A 23,292-nucleotide genomic window follows, 5' to 3' on the forward strand; every position below is an offset into this window, starting at 1 on the left:
GTACCGAGTGATACCAGAGAACAGTAGAGACGTGAGAGATAATGAAAACCGTGTAATGTATAATGATAGGGAGAGTGTGACACTTCTCAAGGGAGACGTCGAGAGACCATGTTTGCGAGGATAGGAGAAACATGAAGTGAGCATGCGGGTGAGCTGGAGAAAAGAGAGTGATAGCTACCTGAAGGAGCATGCATGCGAGAGAGGTGGGCGTGAAAGGAGTGAACAAAAAAGGGATTCAAATATTTGAATTCGAGATGATGATACATGTAATCCATACTCGAACCAAAATTGATGTATCAAACATGCATACTTATATGAATTGACGCACATCTATGTTATTTAATATGTAGATATTACTGATCCATACATTTTAGTAGAACATAATTTGGTTAAATTTTTTGAATTCAACCTTAAGATTTCGAGATCGTTGTATTTGTAAATCATATTATACATATAAAGGAGCAGAATTCTTTGTTGTGCTTTTGAAAGTATATATAAAAAATTGATGTATATAAAATATAATTCCAATTGAAAATGGACCCCGCCCGAAAAAATAGTAGAATACGAACGGGATTTGAATTGAGTTGGCACGGTAAACATGCACTGTGCAAAATTTGAACGAAGCGGGGAAAGTCAGAATAACCCCGCCCGAAACCAAAATCTGTGAGATGGAAATCACTACTGCCTATCCCTGCCACGCAAAGCCTATCTGCTGGATTTCAATAGGTTTCGATAGGGGTAGGTTTGTAATTTCACCCAAACATGACGTAATGGCCTCTCACCCGGATTCATACACGGTGGGCTCCAAAACACAGTGTGCCCTTGGCCAAAATTGACTCCCTCCCCGATTCATATTCGTACACGGTGGGAGCCAAAAACAAACTCTCGTCGGCAAATATTCGGTGTATGCGAGATTACCGTCCTATCCCCAACCGACTAATGCTGCTGTGATGTAGTAGAAATTTGAAACGGGGGCTAAGTTTGTAAATTTCCTCGCATTTGAGACAAGCGCGCCCTGAATACATGGTTCCCCCTTCCTCTCTACCTCCCTTTTCCCCATTCATACTCCGTGGGCGCCAAAACACCCTCTCCATGTTGGAAATATGCACTAGAGGCAATAATAAAAGTATTATTATTATATTTCCTTGTTCATGATAATTGTCTTTTATTCATGCTATAACTGTATTATCCGGAAATCGTAATACACGTGTGAATACATAGACAACAATATGTCCCTAGTGAGCCTCTAGTTGACTAGCTCGTTGTGATCAACAGATAGTCATGGTTTCCTGGCTATGGACATTGGATGTCGTTGATAACGGGATCACATCATTAGGAGAATGATGTGATGGACAAGACCCAATCCTAAGACTAGCACAAAAGATCGTGTAGTTCATTTGCTAGAGCTTTGCCAATGTCAAGTATCTCTTCCTTCGACCATGAGAGCGTGTAACTCCTGGATACCGTAGGAGTGCTTTGGGTGTATCAAACGTCACAACATAACTGGGTGACTATAAAGGTGCACTACAGGTATCTCCGAAAGTATCTATTGTTTTATGCGGATCGAGACTGGGATTTGTCACTCCGTGTAAACGGAGAGGTATCTCTGGGCCCACTCAGTAAGACATCATCATATGCGCAATGTGACCAAGGAGTTGATCACGGGATGATGTGTTACGGAACGAGTAAAGTGACTTGCCGGTAACGAGATTGAACAAGGTATCGGTATACCGACGATCGAATCTCGGGCAAGTAAAATACCGCTAGACAAAGGGAATCGTATACGGGATCGATTGAGTCCTTGACATCGTGGTTCATCCGATGAGATCATCGTGGAACATGTGGGAGCCAACATGGGTATCCAGATCTCGCTGTTGGTTATTGACCGGAGAACGTCTCGGTCATGTCTGCATGTCTCCCGAACCCGTAGGGTCTACACACTTAAGGTTCGATGACGCTAGGGTTATAAAGGAAGCTTGTATGTGGTTACCGAATGTTGTTCGGAGTCCCGGATGAGATCCCGTACGTCACGAGGAGTTCCGGAATGGTCCGGAGGTAAAGATTTATATATAGGAAGTCCTGTTTCGGCCATCGGGACAAGTTTCGGGGTTATCGGTATTGTACCGGGACCACCGGAAGGGTCCCGGGGGCCCACCGGGTGGGGCCACCTGCCCCGGGGGCCACATGGGCTGTAGGGGGTGCGCCTTGGCCTACATGGGCCAAGGGCACCAGCCCCTAGAGGCCCATGCGCCAAGATAAAGGGAAAAGGGGAGAGTCCTAAAGGGGGAAGGCACCTCCGAGGTGCCTTGGGGAGGATGGACTCCTCCCCCTCCTTAGCCGCACCCCTTTCTTGGAGTAGGGGGCAAGGCTGCGCCTCCCCCTTCTCCCCTGCCCCTATATATAGTGGAGGGGAGGGAGGGCATCCATACCTGAGCCCTTGGCGCCTCCCTCCCTCCCGTGACACCTCCTCCTCTCCCGTAGGTGCTTGGCGAAGCCCTGCAGGATTGCCACGCTCCTCCATCACCACCACGCCGTTGTGCTGCTGCTGGATGGATTCTTCCTCAACCTCTCCCTCTCTCCTTGCTGGATCAAGGCGTCGGAGACATCGTCGAGCTGTACGTGTGTTGAACGCGGAGGTGCCGTCCGTTCGGCACTTGATCATCGGTGATTTGAATCACGACGAGTACGACTCCATCAACCCCGTTCACTTGAACGCTTCCGCTTAGCGATCTACAAGGGTATGTAGATGCACTCTCCTCATCCTTCTACTCATTGCTGGTCTCTCCATAGATAGATCTTGGTGTTACGTAAGGAAAATTTTGAATTTCTGCTACGTTCCCCAACAGTGGCATCATGAGCTAGGTCTATTGCGTAGATTCTATGCACGAGTATAACACAAAGTAGTTGTGGGCGTTGATGTTGTTCAATATGCTTACCGTTACTAGTCCAATCTTGTTTCAACGGTATTGTGGGATGAAGCGGCCCGGACCGACCTTACACGTACTCTTACGTGAGACAGGTTCCACCGATTGACATGCACTTGGTGCATAAGGTGGCTAGCGGGTGCCAGTCTCTCCCACTTTAGTCGGAACGGATTCGATGAAAAGGGTCCTTATGAAGGGTAAATAGCAATTGGCATATCACGTTGTGGTTTTGCGTAGGTAAGATACGTTCTTGCTAGAAACCCATAGCAGCCACGTAAAACATGCAAACAACAATTAGAGGACGTCTAACTTGTTTTTGCAGGGTATGCTATGTGATGTGATATGGCCAAAAGGATGTGATGAATGATATATGTGATGTATGAGATTGATCATGTTCTTGTAATAGGATTCACGACTTGCATGTCGACGAGTATGACAACCGGCAGGAGCCATAGGAGTTGTCTTTATTTTTTGTATGACCTGCGTGTCATTGAAGAACGCCATGTAAACTACTTTACTTTATTGCTAAACGCGTTAGTCATAGAAGTAGAAGTAGTCGTTGGCGTGACAACTTCATGCAGACACGATGATGGAGATCATGATGATGGAGATCATGGTGTCAAGCCGGTGACAAGATGATCATGGAGCCCCGAAGATGAAGATCAAAGGAGCTATATGATATTGGCCATATCATGTCACTACTCTATTTGATTGCATGTGATGTTTATCATGTTTATGCATCTTGTTTACTTAGGACGACGGTAGTAAATAAGATGATCCCTTACAAAATTTCAAGAAGTGTTCTCCCCTAACCGTGCACCGTTGCTACAGTTCGTCGCTTCTAAGCACCACGTGATGATCGGGTGTGATGGATTCTTACGTTCACATACAACGGGTGTAAGACAGTTTTACACAGCGAAAACACTTAGGGTTAACTTGACGAGCCTAGCATGTGCAGACATGGCTTCGGAACACGGAGACCGAAAGGTCGAGCATGAGTCGTATAGTAGATACGATCAACATGAAGATGTTCACCGACGTTAACTAGTCCGTCTCACGTGATGATCGGACACGGCCTAGTTGACTCGGATCATGTAATCACTTAGATGACCAAAGGGATGTCTATCTGAGTGGGAGTTCATAAGATGAACTTAATTATCCTGAACATAGTCAAAAGACCTTTTGCAAATTATGTCGTAGTTCATGCTATAGTTCTACTGTTTTAGTTATGTTCCTAGAGAAAATATAGTTGAAAGTTGAAAGTAGCGATTATGCGGACAGTAGAAAGCTTATGTCCTTAATGCACTGCTCAATGTGCTGAACCCCAAACGTCGTTTGTGGAAGTTGCGAACATCGGACATACACGTTTTGATAACTACGTGATAGTTCAGTTAAATGGTTTAAGTAGAGGCACCAAAGACATTTTCGAAATGTCGCGGAACATATGAGATGTTTCGAGGGCTGAAATTGGGATTTCAGGCTCGTGCCCACGTCAAGAGGTATAAGACCTCCGACGATTTTCTTAGCCTGCAAACTAAGGGAGAAAAGCTCAATCGTTGAGCTTGTGCTCAGATTGTCTGAGTACAACAATCACTTGAATCAAGTGGGAGTTGATCTTCCAGATGAAATAGTGATAGTTCCTCCGAAGTCATTACCACCAAGCTGCTAGAGCTTCGTGATGAACTATAATATATCAAGGACATATATGATGATCCTTGAGATATTCGCGATGTTTGACTCCGCAAAAGTAGAAATCAAAAGGGAGCATCAATCGTTGATGGTTAGTAAAACCACTAGTTTCAAGAAGGGCAAGGGCAAGAAGGGATACTTCATGAAACGGCAAATCAGCTGCTGCTCAAGTAAAGAAACCCAAGGTTGAACCCAAACCCGAGACTGAGTGCTTCTGTAATAAGGGGAACAGCCACTGGAGCAGAATTACCCTAGATACTTGGTAGATGAGAAGGCTGGCAAGGTCGATAGAAGTATATTGGATATACATTGTGTTAATGTGTACTTTACTAGTACTCCTAGTAGCACCAGGGTATTAGATACCGGTTCGGTTGCTAAGTGTTAGTAACTCGAAATAAAAGCTACGGAATAAAACGGAGACTGGCTAAAGGTGAGCTGACGATATGTGTTGGAAGTGTTTCCAAGTTTGATGTGATCTAACATCGCACGCTCCCTATACCATCAAGATTAGTATTAAACCTGAATAAGTGCTCTTGCACCTAAAGGAATGGTTTATTGAATCTCGGTCGTAGTGATACACATTTTCATGCCAAAAGATATAAGATAGTAATGATAGTACCACTTACTTGTGGCACTGCCATGTAAGTCATAATGGTGTAAAACGTATGAAGAAGCTCCATGTTGATGGATCTTTGGACTCACTCGTTTTTGAAAAGTTTGAGACATGCGAACCATGTCTATTGGTGTATATGCATGAAGAAACTCCATGCAAATGGATCGTTCGGACTCACTTGATTTTGAATCACTTGAGATATGCAAATCATACCACATGGGCAAGATGACTGAAAAGCCTCATTTTCAGTAAGATGGAACAAAATAGCAACTTGTTGGAAGTAACACATTTTGATGTGTCCAGTCCAATGAGTGCTGAGGTATGCAGTGAATATCGTTATGTTCTTACTTCACAGATGATTCGAGTAGATGTTGAGAATATTTACTTGATGAAACACAAGTCTGAATTATTGAATGGTTCAAGTAATTTCAGAGTGAAGTAGCAGATCATTGTGACAAGAGGATAAAATGTCTATGATATGATCATAGAGATGAATATCTGAGTTACGAGTTTTGGCACACAATTAAGACATTGTGGAAATTGTTTCGCAATTAATACCGCCTGGAACACCATAATGTGATGGTGTGTCCGAACATCATAGTTGCACCCTATTGGTTATGGTGCGTACCATGATATCTCTTATCGAATTACCACTATCGTTCATGGGTTAGGCATTAGAGACAACCACATTCACTTTAAATAGGGCACCACGTAATTCCGATGAGATGACACCGTATGAATTATGGTTTAGAGAAACCTAAGTTGTCGTTTCTTAAAAGTTTGGGGCTGCGACGCTTATATGAAAAAGTTTCAGGTTGATAAGCTCGAACCCAAAGCGGATAAAATGCATCTTCATAGGAAACCCAAAACAGTTGGGTATACCTCCTAATTCAGATCCGAAAGCAATATGGATTGTTTCTAGAATCGGGTCCTTTCACGAGGAAAAGTTTCTCTCGAAAGAATTGAGTGGGAGGATGGTGGAGACTTGATGAGGTTATTGAACCGTCTCTTCAACTAGTGTGTGACAGGGCACAGGGAGTTGTTCCTATGGCACCTACACCAATTGAAGTGGAAGCTTATGATATTGATCATGAAACTTCGGATCAAGTCACTACCAAACCTCGTGGGATGACAAGGATACGTACTACTTCAGAGTGGTACGTAATCCTGTCTTGGAAGTCATGTTGCTGGACAACAATGAACCTACGAGCTATGGAGAAGCGATGGTGGGCCCGGATTCCGATAAATGGCTCGAGGCCATAAAATCCGAGAATGGATCCATGACTTTGGAAGAAATACTTGATGGTCGTAAGGCCATTGGGTACGGATGGATTTCAAAAGGAAGACGGACAATGATGGTAAATGTCACCATTAAGAAAGCTCGACTTGTCGTCAAGATGTTTTCCGACAAGTTCAAGGAGTTGACTACGATGAGATTTTCTCACTCGTAGCGATGCTAAGAGTCTGTTGGAATTATATTAGCATTAGCTGCATTTATGAAATCTGGCAGATGGATGTCAAGACGAGTTTCCTTACTAGTTTTCGTAAGGAAAGGTTGTATGCAATACAATCAAAAAAGTTTTGTCGATCCTAAGGATGCTAAAAGGTATGCTAGCTCCAGCAATCCTTTTAAGGACTGGAGTAAGCATCTCGGAGTTGGAATGTATGCTTTCATGACGATCAAAGATTTTGGGTTTGTACAAAGTTTATGAGAAACTTGTATTTCCAAAGAAGTGAGTGGGAGCACTATAGAATTTCTGATGAGTATATGTTGTTGACATATTGATGATCAGAGATGATGTAGAATTTCTAGAAAGCATATAGGGTTATTTGAAAGATGTTTTTCAATGGAGAGCCTGGATTAAGCTACTTGAACATTGAGCATCAAGATCTATAAGGATAGATCAAAATGCTTAATAATACTTTCAAATGAGCACATACCTTGACATGATCTTGAAGGTGTTCAAGATGAACCAGTCAAAGAAGGAGTTCTTGCCTGAGTTATAAGGTACGAAGTTAAGACTTAAAGCTCGACCACGGCAGAATAGAGAGAAAGGACGAAGGTCGTCCCCTATGCTTAAGACGTAGGCTCTTCAGTATGCTATGCTGTGTACCGCACCTGAAGTGTGCCTTGCCATGAGTCAGTCAAGGGGTACAAGAGTGATCCAAGAATGGCTCACAGGACAGCGGTCAAAGTTATCCTTAGTAACTAGTGGACTAAGGAATTTTCTCGATTATGGAGGTGGTAAAAGAGTTCGTCGTAAAGGGTTACGTCAATGCAAGCTTGACACCTATCCGGATAGCTCTGAGTAGAGATACCGGATACATATAATGGAGCAACAATTTAGAATAGCTCCAAGTAGAACAGTTATTTGGATTAGCTCCAAATAGAGCGTGGTAGCTACATCTAGGAGATGACATAGAGATTTGTAAAGCACACACGGATCTGAAAGGTTCAGACCCGTTGACTAAAGCCTCTCTCACAAGCAACATGATCAAACATAAAACTCATTGAGTGTTAATCACATAGTGATGTGAACTAGACTACTGACTCTAGTAAACTCTTGGGTGTTAGTCACATGGCGATGTGAACTGTGAGTGTTAATCACATGGCGATGTGAACTAGATTATTGACTCTAGTGCAAGTGGGAGACTGTTGGAAATATGCCCTAGAGGCAATAATAAAAGTATTATTATTATATTTCCTTGTTCATGATAATTGTCTTTTATTCATGCTATAACTGTATTATCCGGAAATCGTAATACACGTGTGAATACATAGACAACAATATGTCCCTAGTGAGCCTCTAGTTGACTAGCTCGTTGTGATCAACAAATAGTCATGGTTTCCTGGCTATGGACATTGGATGTCGTTGATAACGGGATCACATCATTAGGAGAATGATGTGATGGACAAGACCCAATCCTAAGACTAGCACAAAAGATCGTGTAGTTCATTTGCTAGAGCTTTGCCAATGTCAAGTATCTCTTCCTTCGACCATGAGAGCGTGTAACTCCTGGATACCGTAGGAGTGCTTTGGGTGTATCAAACGTCACAACGTAACTGGGTGACTATAAAGGTGCACTACAGGTATCTCCGAAAGTATCTATTGTTTTATGCGGATCGAGACTGGGATTTGTCACTCCGTGTAAACGGAGAGGTATCTCTAGGCCCACTCAGTAAGACATCATCATATGCGCAATGTGACCAAGGAGTTGATCACGGGATGATGTGTTACGGAACGAGTAAAGTGACTTGCCGGTAACGAGATTGAACAAGGTATCGGTATACCGACGATCGAATCTCGGGCAAGTAAAATACCGCTAGACAAAGGGAATCGTATACGGGATCGATTAAGTCCTTGACATCGTGGTTCATCCGATGAGATCATCGTGGAACATGTGGGAGCCAACATGGGTATCCAGATCTCGCTGTTGGTTATTGACCGGAGAACGTCTCGGTCATGTCTGCATGTCTCCCGAACCCGTAGGGTCTACACACTTAAGGTTCGATGACGCTAGGGTTATAAAGGAAGCTTGTATGTGGTTACCGAATGTTGTTCGGAGTCCCGGATGAGATCCCGTACGTCACGAGGAGTTCCGGAATGGTCCGGAGGTAAAGATTTATATATAGGAAGTCCTGTTTCGGCCATCGGGACAAGTTTCGGGGTTATCGGTATTGTACCGGGACCACCGGAAGGGTCCCGGGGGCCCACCGGGTGGGGCCACCTGCCCCGGGGGGCACATGGGCTGTAGGGGGTGCGCCTTGGCCTACATGGGCCAAGGGCACCAGCCCCTAGAGGCCCATGCGCCAAGATAAAGGGAAAAGGGGAGAGTCCTAAAGGGGGAAGGCACCTCCGAGGTGCCTTGGGGAGGATGGACTCCTCCCCCCTCCTTAGCCGCACCCCTTTCTTGGAGTAGGGGGCAAGGCTGCGCCTCCCCCTTCTCCCCTGCCCCTATATATAGTGGAGGGGAGGGAGGGCATCCATACCTGAGCCCTTGGCGCCTCCCTCCCTCCCGTGACACCTCCTCCTCTCCCGTAGGTGCTTGGCGAAGCCCTGCAGGATTGCCACGCTCCTCCATCACCACCACGCCGTTGTGCTGCTGCTGGATGGAGTCTTCCTCAACCTCTCCCTCTCTCCTTGCTGGATCAAGGCGTCGGAGACATCGTCGAGCTGTACGTGTGTTGAACGCGGAGGTGCCGTCCGTTCGGCACTTGATCATCGGTGATTTGAATCACGACGAGTACGACTCCATCAACCCCGTTCACTTGAACGCTTCCGCTTAGCGATCTACAAGGGTATGTAGATGCACTCTCCTCATCCTTCTACTCATTGCTGGTCTCTCCATAGATAGATCTTGGTGTTACGTAAGGAAAATTTTGAATTTCTGCTACGTTCCCCAACACTCCACCCCACCCTCCTCCGTCCGCCGCCGTCCGCCACCCCATCCACCGCCGTCCTCCTCCACCATGCCGGAGGTGATACCCTGGTGCCGCCGTACATTACAAGAGATCGACTTCTTTCATCCACGCCTTCGGACCGGGATCATTGCATCCCGTCCTCTCGCTTCATCCCCACCGTCGTCCACCTTGCCGGCGCCGCTCCTACGATCGTCTCATCCACCGCGCCCCGCCGCCACCATCTACCCTCCTAGATCTGCTTCCACGCTGCCGACAGCCATCGCTACCGCAGCACCCTCAAATTCTCAACAGATGCGTACACGGTGCCGCACCAGAGGCGGTACTCTTTCGTATCTGCTCAACTTATTTATCGCAGCAAGACGCCACTGCTTTACTCTGATATCTTGTCTTGGTTGCGAAGTTGCCTTTGTCCTGTTTGCACCTTCAAATCCGCCATGGCACGCTCAACAATATACTCCCAATGCTTATGGTCTTCCCCTTTTATATTCCACACTAGTTAAATCACAGTAGACTAAATTTCAAAATTGGGTTAGTCGATTTTTCAAAGCTCGCCGGAGTTCGCCGGTGCGATCCAAGGGGCTCGGGTGGTTGTGGGGCCTCCCCGAACAAAGAAAACTTGACGCGGGTGGGGGTGGGGGTTGCGGAGGAACACAGGCGGTGGGGGCCGGTGGTCCGGCCAGCGGCCCGTGCGGTGTTCTATATGGGAAGAATTAAGAGACGATGAAGAAGAAGGGTTAGGAGACGTAGGATCTTCACCCAACCGCCTGAAATGGTCGAGAGACAGCTGGGAGTTGCATTCTTAATGCGCTCTGGTTCATCTTGTGTGGGCACTGCACAACCAACATTTTATTATCCAAAATCTGCTTGCTCTTCTTTACCATGTTCCTCTTCCGTTCTTCTTTAATATGTACTCTCTTCGTTCCTAAATACAAGTCTTTGTATAGATTCCACCATGGACTACATATGGAGCAAAATGAGTGAATCTACACTCTAAAATGTATCTGGATACATCTGTATGTGATCCATAGTGGAAATCTCTTCCAAGACTTATATTTTGGAATGGAGGGAGTATGCTAGTAGTACAGTATGTTCCTTGTACTGAAGATGAGCAGGGACATTTGCAGTGTAGAGGTCTATACGGTCGGTTGTGATGGACACTTTGAGCCTCTTTGATTCGTAAGATCTTGTAAACATAGGAATAGGATTTGTAGTGGCCTGCCCACTTGAATCCTATAAGAATAGCAAGGAAATGCACGGAGCTGTGTCGCCTTTGAGAGTTACACTGATATTAACAGTACCACACCTTCACTTGAAGAGAGCTGGTATCCAAAGCCTTTCTAGCCGTACCGGCAATACTAGCACATATATTCCAGCAAGTTCCACTTTGCTGATTTTACTCTAATGCTTAAGGTTTTCCCGTGATATCTACACTGTGATCTGTGTAGCTGCTTTGTGTCGCAGTAGCAGCAGTCCACTCTTGAAGCTAAACACTGCAATGACTTACAAAATTGGCACCAAGGCATTGAGTGCCATTCTGGATGCAATGAAACTCATACGCTCCCCACCTATTGACTCTTGTTTAGAATATGATCCTAATGACTATTCTAACCTCGAGGAGTCAAAGGAAGATGGCCTGTCCTGTTCACCCATCAAGGTGCCTATTCTAATTTGGCAATGTTTTATTGATTGCGGGTATCTTGCATATGTTGTCTTGCATTTCTTCTACTTTGTTGCACCGCCATCTGCTTAGTTTACTCATCATATATGTCGAGATGCCATGCCCATCCATTATCAATACATATTCCATCTGTCATCATACCATGTTTTTCCACTCAAATGCTGTTCGTGTGCATCAGACATCAAAAAGGAAGAGGGTGATTGCCGAACCTGAAGGAGCACCAGCAAAGTCCTTGAAAAACATGGTGGTGCCGGAGAAATCAGACAACACCCCACTTATATTGGTTGTACAACCAGTGACACAAAACGTAGGACCGACTCCAGCAGACTGTACCCATCCTTCACTGGCCACACCACTAGCCCCACCACACATGACCTGCACTCCAGCAAAAGGTATACCGATTTCATTTGCCATTGCACCAGCTGTACCACAGAAAAATCCCACTCCAGCAAAAAGTACAGCAAGTCCACCGGCCGAAGACCTATCCCAACTGCAGAGACGGCCAATTCCTGCAGATTGGAACCCCATTCCATTTATTCCCAGTTTAAAAGACAATGCTCTCAATGTTGTTAGGGCCTACGTGCATATATTCCCATCATGGGAAGATTATTGTGAAGACAAACACCATTTTCACATCTTCCTGTCCAACTTATGTGTAAGTGCTATTATTCATGGTTATTATTTTCCTGTTTTCTGCTGATTGAACACATCAATGATTTACATTACATTGTTGTAACTAGGCGAGGGTCAATCTGGATAGTCATGACGAGCAAAGCTTGCTTGTGCTTTTCAAGGAAGCATTGCAGCAGTATCGGTGTTACCTGAGTAAATCACACTTTGGTGGCAAGTCTATAAACGAATTTCCGGTGAAGTCTCCTGTGCTAAATCTAGAAGACATTGAATGGAAAAACCTTGTTATGCACTGGTCTCGTTCCCAGGATGAGGTACTGTCTATGAAATCACATGACAATTGGAACTTCTACTTTTCCGCATGTGCCTTACGAATCTTTTTTGCAGGAAATCTATTCGAAGAAGAATTCTGGTTTGAAAAGAATGACAGGATATCGCAAATATGCTACCCGCTGCTTTGCTCTTGTTAGTACTTGTTGTCCTGTATCACTGTACTTGCATACATACCCGGTTCATTATGTGACAGCAGTATGCATGATAGCTTGCATATCAATTGTTCGCTCCAAATTATCTGATCTGTATGAATGGTTACATTAGTGTAGAATATATCCAATGCCAATGTTTTTTTAGCTCTGCATTGTTCTTGTAAGTACATGCTGTCCTTTATTAGTGTACTTATAATGACAGGTACTTGTTCATGTACCATCACTCTGCAGCTTATTTTCCTTTGCCCTCCATTTTCTACACATCAGATCTATATTTACTCTTACCATAAGGTTGGTACTGAAGAAGTTTAGCTGTGCATTGCTCTTGGCTATACCTTTTGCCTGTATCGCTGCACTTACATTTATAGCTACTTGGTTATGTAGCATAACTCTTCATCTTATCTTAAATATTCTCCATTTTTTCGTATATTATCACACCTATATTTACTCTTAACAAAATGTAGAATAAAGGCAATGCTTATGAAGAAGATTCTGTGGTAAACTTCTTGAATTGCCCCCCCCATCAGCATGGACAAGGCCTTTATAGAGCCTGTCTTCACCAATAATGTAAGTATGTCCATCTCAAGCCTTCAAACTTTGTTGTATATATTTGGTTAGGCATGACTGCAACAACTATTTATTTTTGGTGTTTGCATCAAATTGCATGTTTAAAGTTTATTATGTAGTTCATAAACAAAAGTTTGTCCTTTCTCAATTTAAGTTTTCAGTTGTACAACCAAGTTCCTTATTCATACCATGTAAATTAAACTATACAGAGCAAGTGATCTTCTTTTGCACTGGATGTATGCTTCTGTTCTTCATCCGTAATCCAGTGGTGTGGTGAACCTACCCACTACAGCACAATGTAATATTCCGCAATATCTTAACTATGAACAATGTCATATTATTCTACTACTCCCTCCGTCCGAAAATACTTGTCATTGAAATGGATGTATCTAGATGTATTTTAGTTCTAGACACATCCATTCTGATGACAAGTAATTCCGGACGGAGGGAGTATTATTTAAACCGTCTCTTTATTTGCCAATCTGAAATGGGATAAATTGACAGCACACTAACCATTGATACTTATGAGTTCTTGATCTGTAATCCAGTGGTGTCGTGAAGCTGCCAACTCCTTCACAATGTCATTTCCTGCCTTATCTTGACCTGAACAATACCATATTGTGTTAATGCAATTTTAAACTATGTCACTTTATTCGTCAGTAAGAAATGTGATGAATTGTCAGCACTGATACTTTTATGTGCAAAACCTGTCATCTGTCTTCTTGTTTATCTTTCAGAGTGAGGAAGATTTAAGTCTTGAACAAGCGCAGTCTCATCATCTTGCTCAGCTGCTTGCGCTACGGCTCCCCAGCAGGGCTAACCTTTCTTAAACTCTATTGAAGTGTTGTCGGTTTTGTATATTATTTTGTCGGCGTGTTTATTTGCACTGGTGGAGATCTTTGATGCCCAGTGTATGTAATCTGCTGTCTGCTTGTGCTTTATTATCATAGTGGCGAACTTTGATGCCCAGTGGATGTAATATGCTGTAATTCTTTATTGTATAGTCTAGTTTTTTTCTTATTCACGATGCTATAGTTATTTTACTGTATATATATCCTGTCTTCGTAGTAAACCGGCCAAACCGTAAAATTACGGCACATAATCGGGCCATCATGCAATCATGATGTAGGTTAGGCCTGAAACATGCTGAACAGCTAACGGGCCGGCAGCAGCCCAAAATGAACCCCGACCCATGATTGTGAGAATCAAATCTCGGGCTTTTAATAGGCCAAAATTGTCTCGGTCCTTGTTTGGCCCAATCAGATATCGGCTGCGAGCAGGCCGGATGCAAACCGGGTCGTAGTTAGGCCCAACTATATGACGAGCATTTAACAGGCCGCAATTAATATAGGGCCGAAATGTTAAACGGGCCCTTAAGAGGCCAAAACAAATATCAGGCCGAATTACTTAGTGGGCCTTTAACAAGTGGGCCCAAAATCATAGTGCCAAGTTGACGGGCCGAATCTGATATGGGCCATAATTGAGCCGACAGCCTCTTAAAGGGACGGACCTGATCTGGGCCGTAATTTGGCCCAGAACGTGGTAGGATTTTAACGGGCCAGATCTCATATGGTCCACTATTAGGCCCGGAACGTGGCAGGCCATTAATGGGCCGGATCAAATATGGGCCTGCATTTGGCCCAAAACATGGCAGCCAGTTAATGGGCCGGCCTACTAGGGTCCTCAAATTCTTGTGGGCCTATAGCTAGGCCGGCTCATTAATGTCGGCGAAATCTCGTGGGCCTTTAGCCAGGCCGGCCCATTATGATCTGCAAGAATCTTGTGGGCCTTTACCTAGGCCGGCCCATTATGGCACACAAAAATCTTGTGGGCCTTTACCTGGGCCGGCCCATTATGGCCCGCAAAATCTTGTGGGCCTTTAGCTGGGCCCGCCCATTATGGTCCACAAAATCTCGTGGGCCTTTAGCTGGGCCGGCCCATTATGGTCCGCAAAATCTTGTGGGCCTTTAGTTGGTCCGGCCCATTTAAACTTGATGGGCCGGTCCACATGTCAACATATCATAGGCGCGTCTCGCCCATTGGATGAGTGACACCTGTGCCAGCGCGGACCTGACACGTGTCTCCTCAAGACAATGATGATTTTACACATGGAAAATCCCCATTGGTCGGGGCTGTTAACGGGTTATCGGATCCAAAACCCAACCCGATATCTTAACGGCGTTCCGTTACGGTGGATGCCACGTGTTGGTCACCCTTGACGAAAGCACTTCTGTGACGCGCGATTTATCGTCATGGAAGTGGATACTTCCGTGATGATAATTTTGGTAATGTCATGGAACACTTCTACGATAGCACAGGTATGACTATCTTGATTGTGTCATAAATTTGTCATGGATGTACATGCATGACAAAAAACGCGACCTACTGTGACAAACACCTATCATCACGGAAGTGTATTTTTTTGTACTGTAATGAGGTGGAGCAGTATGCATACGAGGAGGTTCCATCACCCGTGGTTGAACCGGCATTCCGACCCCGGTCGTTGCAACCCGGTTTACCTCCGGTGGGTTACTGGGGCCTGCACCGGGTGTGCGGAAGAGGTTTCTAGGATCATAAGTCAGAGGCAGACGGGATTGAGCTTTCTAGTGCCTTCTCCTCATGACTTCATTTGATGCGTTCAGATCCAGTAAGCTGGAAAGCCTCTGATTGAATCTGCTGCGCTCGAGCATCCAAAGCCGCCCACTCTTTGGCCATCCTGACGTCCTCTGCTGCTAGGTTTTCCTTGGCTTGTGCTACCTCCTCACGTAACCGTGCCACTTCTGCATCATGTTGATCCTGATCCGCCAGATTAACCACGGCGGTTAACAGGGTTGTCATCCTATCCATGAGTTCCATCAGCACCTGAGCCGGCGGGCACACATGGCCTCCTGCCCCGACTGCCACTGACCCGGAGGTTATCGCTGCCGTAGCCGTAGAGTTTTGAACGGGTTGCATGCCAGCCATGAAGATCCCCACTCTGCTCGGCGGCTCAAAGGGGTCCGGAATACTGCTGCCATTGGAACAGCCCCCAAGCCCACCATCTTGCAGTTGATACAACGAATCCGTCTCACCCGTGGACGACTCACCATCAGAGTCGATGGCCGTCTCACCGCCAGACACAGAGCCTTCAGAAAATTCCCCTCATGGATGCATCCCGTGAAGGAACGCTTCATGGCGGGGTGAGCCCGGGCGGGTTTCGCACACTGAGCCGTCTCGACGATATCGATATAGATGTCCGGCTTAGGGCCCGGCTCACCGATCTGGCCGATGAAGATGTGGATTCCGCCAAAGGAGACCCGGTACCTGTACTCAATTGAGCCGGCGTCGGGGCCCCAGCCAGCGTCGTCGATGTAGAGCTTGCCGCGACGACTCTTGGTCATCCGGCCCACAGCGTATCCCTTGAGCCCTTCAAAGCTGCCCTTCAAGAACTCAAATCCACCGTGCGCAGGCCCCAGGGTGGGCACTAACTGTCGTGGAATTGTCACGACAGATGTTCTAGTAAAAGGACTTAATCGTGGAGCCATCGCAACTAGGAAGCTTAAAGGGGTTAAAACGAGACAAAGGACACGAGGGTTTATACTGGTTCGGCCCCTTGCGGTGAAGGTAAAGGCCTAATCCTGTTTGAGGTGATATTGCTTATGTTTCGATTACTAGGGAGCGAATCCGCTTGACCTAGCTTTCGATCTGATCTTACTTGTCCTGAACCGCTGCCGGGCCATCCCTTTATATACAGAGGTCGATGCCCAGCGGCTCACAGAGTCCCGGCCGGCTCATAAACAGTGTCCGGCTCGGTCTCTAACTATCTCTGCCTTACAATACAAGTTATGTACTTATGGCGGTTTATCTCTATGGGCCTTGAGTCGCCTTTCGGCCTTGGGCCCTTGACTGAACCGCCATCTTCCAAATCTGTCTTGGGCTTCATGAATCGCCATAGGTATAACCGGGCCCCTCCTGGGCAGGTCCTTCCTAATAGTTATATCCCACATTCCCTATTACAATGTTCAAATCTAACAAGCGGAAAATCACAAGCTATGAAATAGCAATCATCGAAAACTGCTGCCGCCGCTCCCGCCGAATGTCCTCCATTTTTCATTACTTCAATCACCTTCATATTGTCAGAATAACAAGAAGACAATTGCATCCCGCCTTTTGTGCAAGGGATAGGCCTAATATTAGAGCCAAAGCTTCTGCTGTAAATACGGCAGCACACCAATCAATTCTCGAGTTTCCACCAACAATGAATCTTCCATTATCATCTCTGAGAACAGCCCGAGCTGTGCCCCTAAGTAAATCATGGTCATAAGAGGCGTTGACATTAAGCTTAACAAGACCCATATGAGGTCCTCTCCATCCTCCTGATTTACTAGTTGCCTTAGGGGAGTGTGCATTAACATAGTTAGCCGTTATAGCCCGGGCACTCATGGAACTTTGGTTTGCATCTTGAAACTTTCCTTCATGAACTAGTTTACATCTATCCCACCATAAGTACCAGGCTGTAACAGTGATCAGTTCACGAGCTTTTTGAGAAGCCACTATCACTAATTCATGTTCTGGCATAAGTAGTAAGAATTCCAAGACCGCCTCTCCCGCACGATCAGTAGCACATGCTTTATTGATCACCTCATGTAGTCCTAACTTGCCCCATACCTCCTTTGCCTTTCGACACATGACTAAAATGTGTTTTGTATCTTCTGCCCCCTTTAAGCATGATGGGCAATTGGGCGAAACTTTCACGTGTCTATTAGCAAGCGTAACCCGACATGGGAGGGTTCCATGCAAGGTACGCTAGATGAAAATTTTAACCTTTGCTGGACAAGATAATTTCCAAACCTTACCCCAGATAGGATTAGCATTGATTCTTCCCCTACCATTAGCATGTTGCAATTTTGTTCCATGTTGCTTGTTCCATTCCTCCAAATAAGCTGATCGTACAGTGAAAACACCATTTTTTTTGTATAACTCCAAGCAATGAAATTCGACATATTATGCATCGGGAGGGGAATTGTGAGCACCCTTTGAGCGTCAATTGGCCACAACGTTTGTCTCACCAAATATTCATCCCGAGAATTCGTGACTGGATCAATGAGATCAGAAACCCTCAACAAAAGGTGCCCCCTTCTCGGAGTAATGACCCTCCTATTCGCACAATTTGGGATCCATGCATCTCCCCAAATATCAATATTTTGTCCATTTCCAACCCGCTAGATATAACCATTTCTTAGCGAGTTTACTCCCACCATAACACTTTGCCAAGTAAAGGAGGAGGCTTTTCTTAGTTTTGCATTCATTAAATCCCCATCTGTGAAATATTTAGCTCTTAAGATCGATGCACATAAGGACTCGGGATTATCAATCAGGCGCCATGCCTGTTTGTCTAACAAAGCCAGATTGAAACAATGTATATCTCTAAAACCCATACCTCCTTGATTTTTTTGGTACACATATCTTCCACCATGCCATCCAATGCATTCTCTTCTTGTTGTCCTCGTCACCCCACAAAAATTGTGACATCGCGTCGATAATTCCTTTACAATTTTTTTTTGGAATTTTAAAGACGGACATGGCATAAGCTGGGATAGCTTGTACAATAGATTTGAGCAATATTTCCTTTCCTCCGGCGGATAACAAATTTTCTTTCCATCCACTTATTTTCATGATAATTTGACCGATCAGGAATTGGAAACAATTACTTTTGTCCATACCCACATTTGCAGGCAAACCCAAATATTTATCATTTAGTGCTTAAGTCATAATATTCAGAATTGTACAAATTTGTGCCTTATCTTCCACCTTTGTATTGGGACTAAAGAAAATACTAGACTTTTCAACACTTACCATTTGCCCCGAGGAGGCACAATATAAATCCAAAACTGATTTCAAAGCCTCCGATTTCATATCATTTGCTTTCATAAGGATCAGAGAATCATCCGCAAAGAGAAGGTTTGAAACCGCTGGTGCATCTCTACTAATCTTTATTACAGAAATATTTCCATTCTCCTCTGTTCTAAGAGGGCAGTTAGTCCCTCCGTACATAGTAAGAATAAGTATGGAGAGAGAGGATCTCCTTGCCTCAATCCTCTAGTGGGTTGAAAACTCCTAGTTTCTTCCATATTGAAACAAAAACGATATTCCATAGAGGATACCCATTGCATAATAAGATTTACCCAGTTCTCTTGGAAACCTAGTTTGAGCATAATTTCTTTCAGAAAAGACCACTCTACTCGGCCATACGCTTTGTGCATGTCCAATTTGATAGCGCATAGGCCCTCTTTACCATTATTTTTTTCTTAATTGTATGAAAGCACTCATATGCCACTAGAATATTATCAGTAATCATACGTTCGGGCACAAATGCACTCTGGGTCATGCTAATAATTTCTGAAAGGATTATCTTCAAGCATGCCACAATCATTTTTGAGATAACTTTATATACCACATTGCATAGACTTATAGGTATGAATTGAGTTACCTTTTCCGGAGAATTAACCTTTGGAATCATTACTATTGCAGTATCATTCTAGCCCTCGGGTATAGAATAGTGTTTACCGCCTGGAGTACCTCTTTTGTTAGGTCATCCCCCAACATAGACCAAAATCTTTTATAAAAAACAACATGCAGACCATCCAGACCTGGTGCTTTTAAATCTCCAATATCAAAAAGTGCCTTTCGTACATCTTCTTCTGTATAAGGGGCTAGAAGGGCTTTATTCATTTCATCGGTCACTTTCCTTTTACCAAGGGATATAGCCTCCGGATTTGGTTGAGCCACTTCTGATTTGAAAATATTTAAAAAATACCCCAAAATGTGATTTTTCATCTCCATGTCTTGTACCCAGACACCATTCTCATCAAGCAATCTTTTAATCTAGTTTCTCTTCTTTCTCGTTGTTGCCGCATTATGGAGAAAAGAGGTGTTACGATCCCCATGTAATAGCCAGTTTGCACTACTCCGTTGTAGCCAATAAATCTCTTCTTGTTACAAAAGATTTTCAATAAGGACTAGGGTCTCCTTTTGTCGCACTTGAGTTTCCGCATACAGGGCCCCTTCGCAATTCTTCTATTTTTTTTAGTTTTTATTCTATTTTTCGGCCCTCTTAGTATATCACCATTCCAGATATGCAAATCCGCATGCACCGCCCTAGTACGCTCAGCGAGAGACGGTCCGATGCCTAACATCTTCGCTTTTTCCCATGTTGTACGTACAATTTCTACCACTTTCTCTTCTATGAGCCAACGAGCTTCAAACTGTTTTACTCGTCTTCCAGATTGATTAAAAATGTTACCATCATAATATTCCATATCCAAGACAAGGGGTTGATGATCAGAATGGACATGTTCTTCATTTATGATTGCAGCCCGTGGGAATTTGTTCGCCCACTCTACATTACAAACCCCACGATCAAGTCTCTCCCTAATCTCGCCTCTTCCCCAAGTGAAGCGATCACCAATATAGCCCATATCTTTGAGACCGCATTCTCCTAAGCAATTACGAAACTCTCTCATCATTGCATTAGGCCTCACATTCCCTCCCTCTTTTTCTGAAGATAGTAAAATTTCATTGAAATCTCCCAATATTACCGCCTTATTATGCAGATTGCGAATATCGTCCCAAGAAAGATTACGCTCATTCCAATTCAGATAATCATAAAACCCGTAAAACGCCACTGTACAACATTTTCATTCATGAAAAGAACATCAATAAAATGAGCTGACTCGTAGTTCAAAATGACTTTGTTCATCTTTTGATAAAACAAAACGAGGCTGCCGGCCCGACCATCATTTTCCACTACAAACATTGAATCAAAATTTAAAACACGATGTAGGTCGTCGGCTTTACATTATTCAAATGAAATTCAGTAAGGAAAATCAACTCCGCCTTGACACGCCCTTGAAAGTCCAAGAGCTCATGAACTGCCCACATACCCCAACTTCTTCCAGTGCAAATCCCGCAGCCCACATACCCCAACTTGTCCATCTTCTTAGCAGACCATTTTGCTAACTTCCCTAAGAGTTGAAGGTTATTTACCCACCTTTGCCACTCCCTAGTGAAAACGATTCGCTGCCGATAAGAAAAATGTCTATGTCCCGTCAATAGAAAACTCTCCTCGAGGGAAAAATCCCCTCGTCACGAGCGACGGGATAGGGTTTCTAGCCGCCGCCGCCAGCTCTACCGGCCCTCCATCACGGCCGCCAGTGCTGCCAACCCTCCACCGCCGCCGCCAGTGCTGCAGGCTCTCCACTGGCGCCCGGAGCTAAGCCCCCTGCATATCCATCCGCCTCCGAGCAGTACACCGCCCACCCAGCGGCCCTTCCTCGCCGGCCGTCCGGCGCCGTCGATCGGAGCTGCGCAACCCTCCACAGCGAGGTAGCCTCTGTCCCTACTCCCTCCTTCCTCCTCTTCGATCCCTCCATCCTCCTCCTCCAATGAACTGCTACAGTAGGTTCATGTTAAACAGTATCCTACAGTCTTACCTGATGCTATTGATTCCTTATGGATGCTAGTGTTATTGATTAGTATAGATTATGGATGCACTCTTGACAGATTAGTACTCCCTCCGTCCCAAAATTCTAGACAAATCTAAGACAAGAATTTTGGGACAAAGGGAGTGCATATTATGGAGTCCATGTTATTGCATAAACTGAGTACAGATTGCTTGCTAGTAGGTGGTGTATTTGGGATAAATTGAGTATAGATTGACTGATTACTACAGATTGCTTGCTAGTACAGGTTGCTTCTGCTTCTGCTGTGAATAGTTGACATTGATTGCTTGCTATGTTTTGTTGTGAATAAATTTGAAGATGTTTACAAATTGTACGACTGTTATACATGGGGCAGGGTATTAAAATTATTTTGTTTGATTGAAGAATGGATAAAAAGCAGCGTGGGATGATGCACGTGTGAAGAAAGTCATAGAAATATTCAGAGAAGAGGTTGAAAATGGGAATAGGCCCTTAGGGGTGCTCAAGCAGAAATGCTGTTGAGCGTGCTTTTAGGGTGCTCAAGCTGAAATGGCGCATATTGAAAGGGGTCCCAAGTTTCTAACCTTGTATGCAAAAGCATATCATCATTGCTTGCATGGCATTACACAACTTCATTCGTGATAGCAAGTTGAGTGATAATTTTTTTGATAAATGTGATGCCGATGATGAGTATGTACGTCCAGTGCTACGACAGGAAGTAGCACCAACACAAGCGGATCCCGTTGAAGAGGAGGAGAGTGAAGATACCATGGATACTATTCATAGTAAGATAGCCGATGATTGTCTAGCGATAGCAACATAGGTTAGCTATCTTGATGGAGGTCATCATCATGTGAACCATATGTATATGGGTCAATATCTATTTATATGTAATATGTAGTATGCAACTTGAAAGTATAATCGTTGAATTCGTATGTGTTAGTTGTGAATCATCTGAATTGTCATAATTTTCCTTTGCAAAACAGTTGTTCTATTGCCTATCAATGTACATATCATTTTTTTACGGTCAAGTTGCACATAAAAATATTGAATCATTGTCTAGGGTCATTACAGATAATTCATAGTCAAATCTGTAGTTTCACAGCTGTTTCAGCCAAATGGCTTCTAGCTTTTCCACACCTGAAAGTTCACAGCAGCTTTTTCACAGCTCACAGCAGCTTTTACAGAATCTGCATCTCAACCAAACACAACCTGAGTAAAATGGCGGTCATTGCACTTGTGTCAATAGCTCACTTTGATTATGTGGGTCGCACATGTCAATGGGTGAAATGAAATAAACTAGAGAACCTAAAATTGTGTGGCTGCAGGAGGAATCAAACTTAGGATATCTATTTGTCTCTGTCAACGCCCTAGCCAGTCCAGTGCCCATTTTTTCTATCAGAAAAATAAATTTACGCTCTATTATATAGTTTAGAGAGGGAGTAGTACATTGATGACCCACAAGTATAGGGGATCAATCGGAGTTCTTTCGATAAGTAAGATCGTTGAACCAAACGAGGAGCAGCAGGAAATGACAAGTGGTTTTCAGCAAGGTATTTTCTGCAAGCACTGAAATAGTCGGTAATAAGTAGTTTGATAATAAGATAATTTGTAACGAGCAAGTAACGGTAATGGTAAATAATATGCATCAAGGTATCCCAATCCTTTTGTGACAAAGGACTGGCCAAAATGGTTTCTTATGATAAGCAAAGCGTTCTTGAGGGTACACGGGAATTTCATCATGTCACTTTTATAATGTTGGTTTGATTCGTGTTTGCTACTTTGATAATTTGATATGTGGGTGGACCGGTGCTTAGGTGATGT

This window comes from Triticum aestivum, chromosome 6B, assembly GCF_018294505.1.
Source record: "Triticum aestivum cultivar Chinese Spring chromosome 6B, IWGSC CS RefSeq v2.1, whole genome shotgun sequence".
Lineage (NCBI taxonomy): Eukaryota > Viridiplantae > Streptophyta > Magnoliopsida > Poales > Poaceae > Triticum > Triticum aestivum.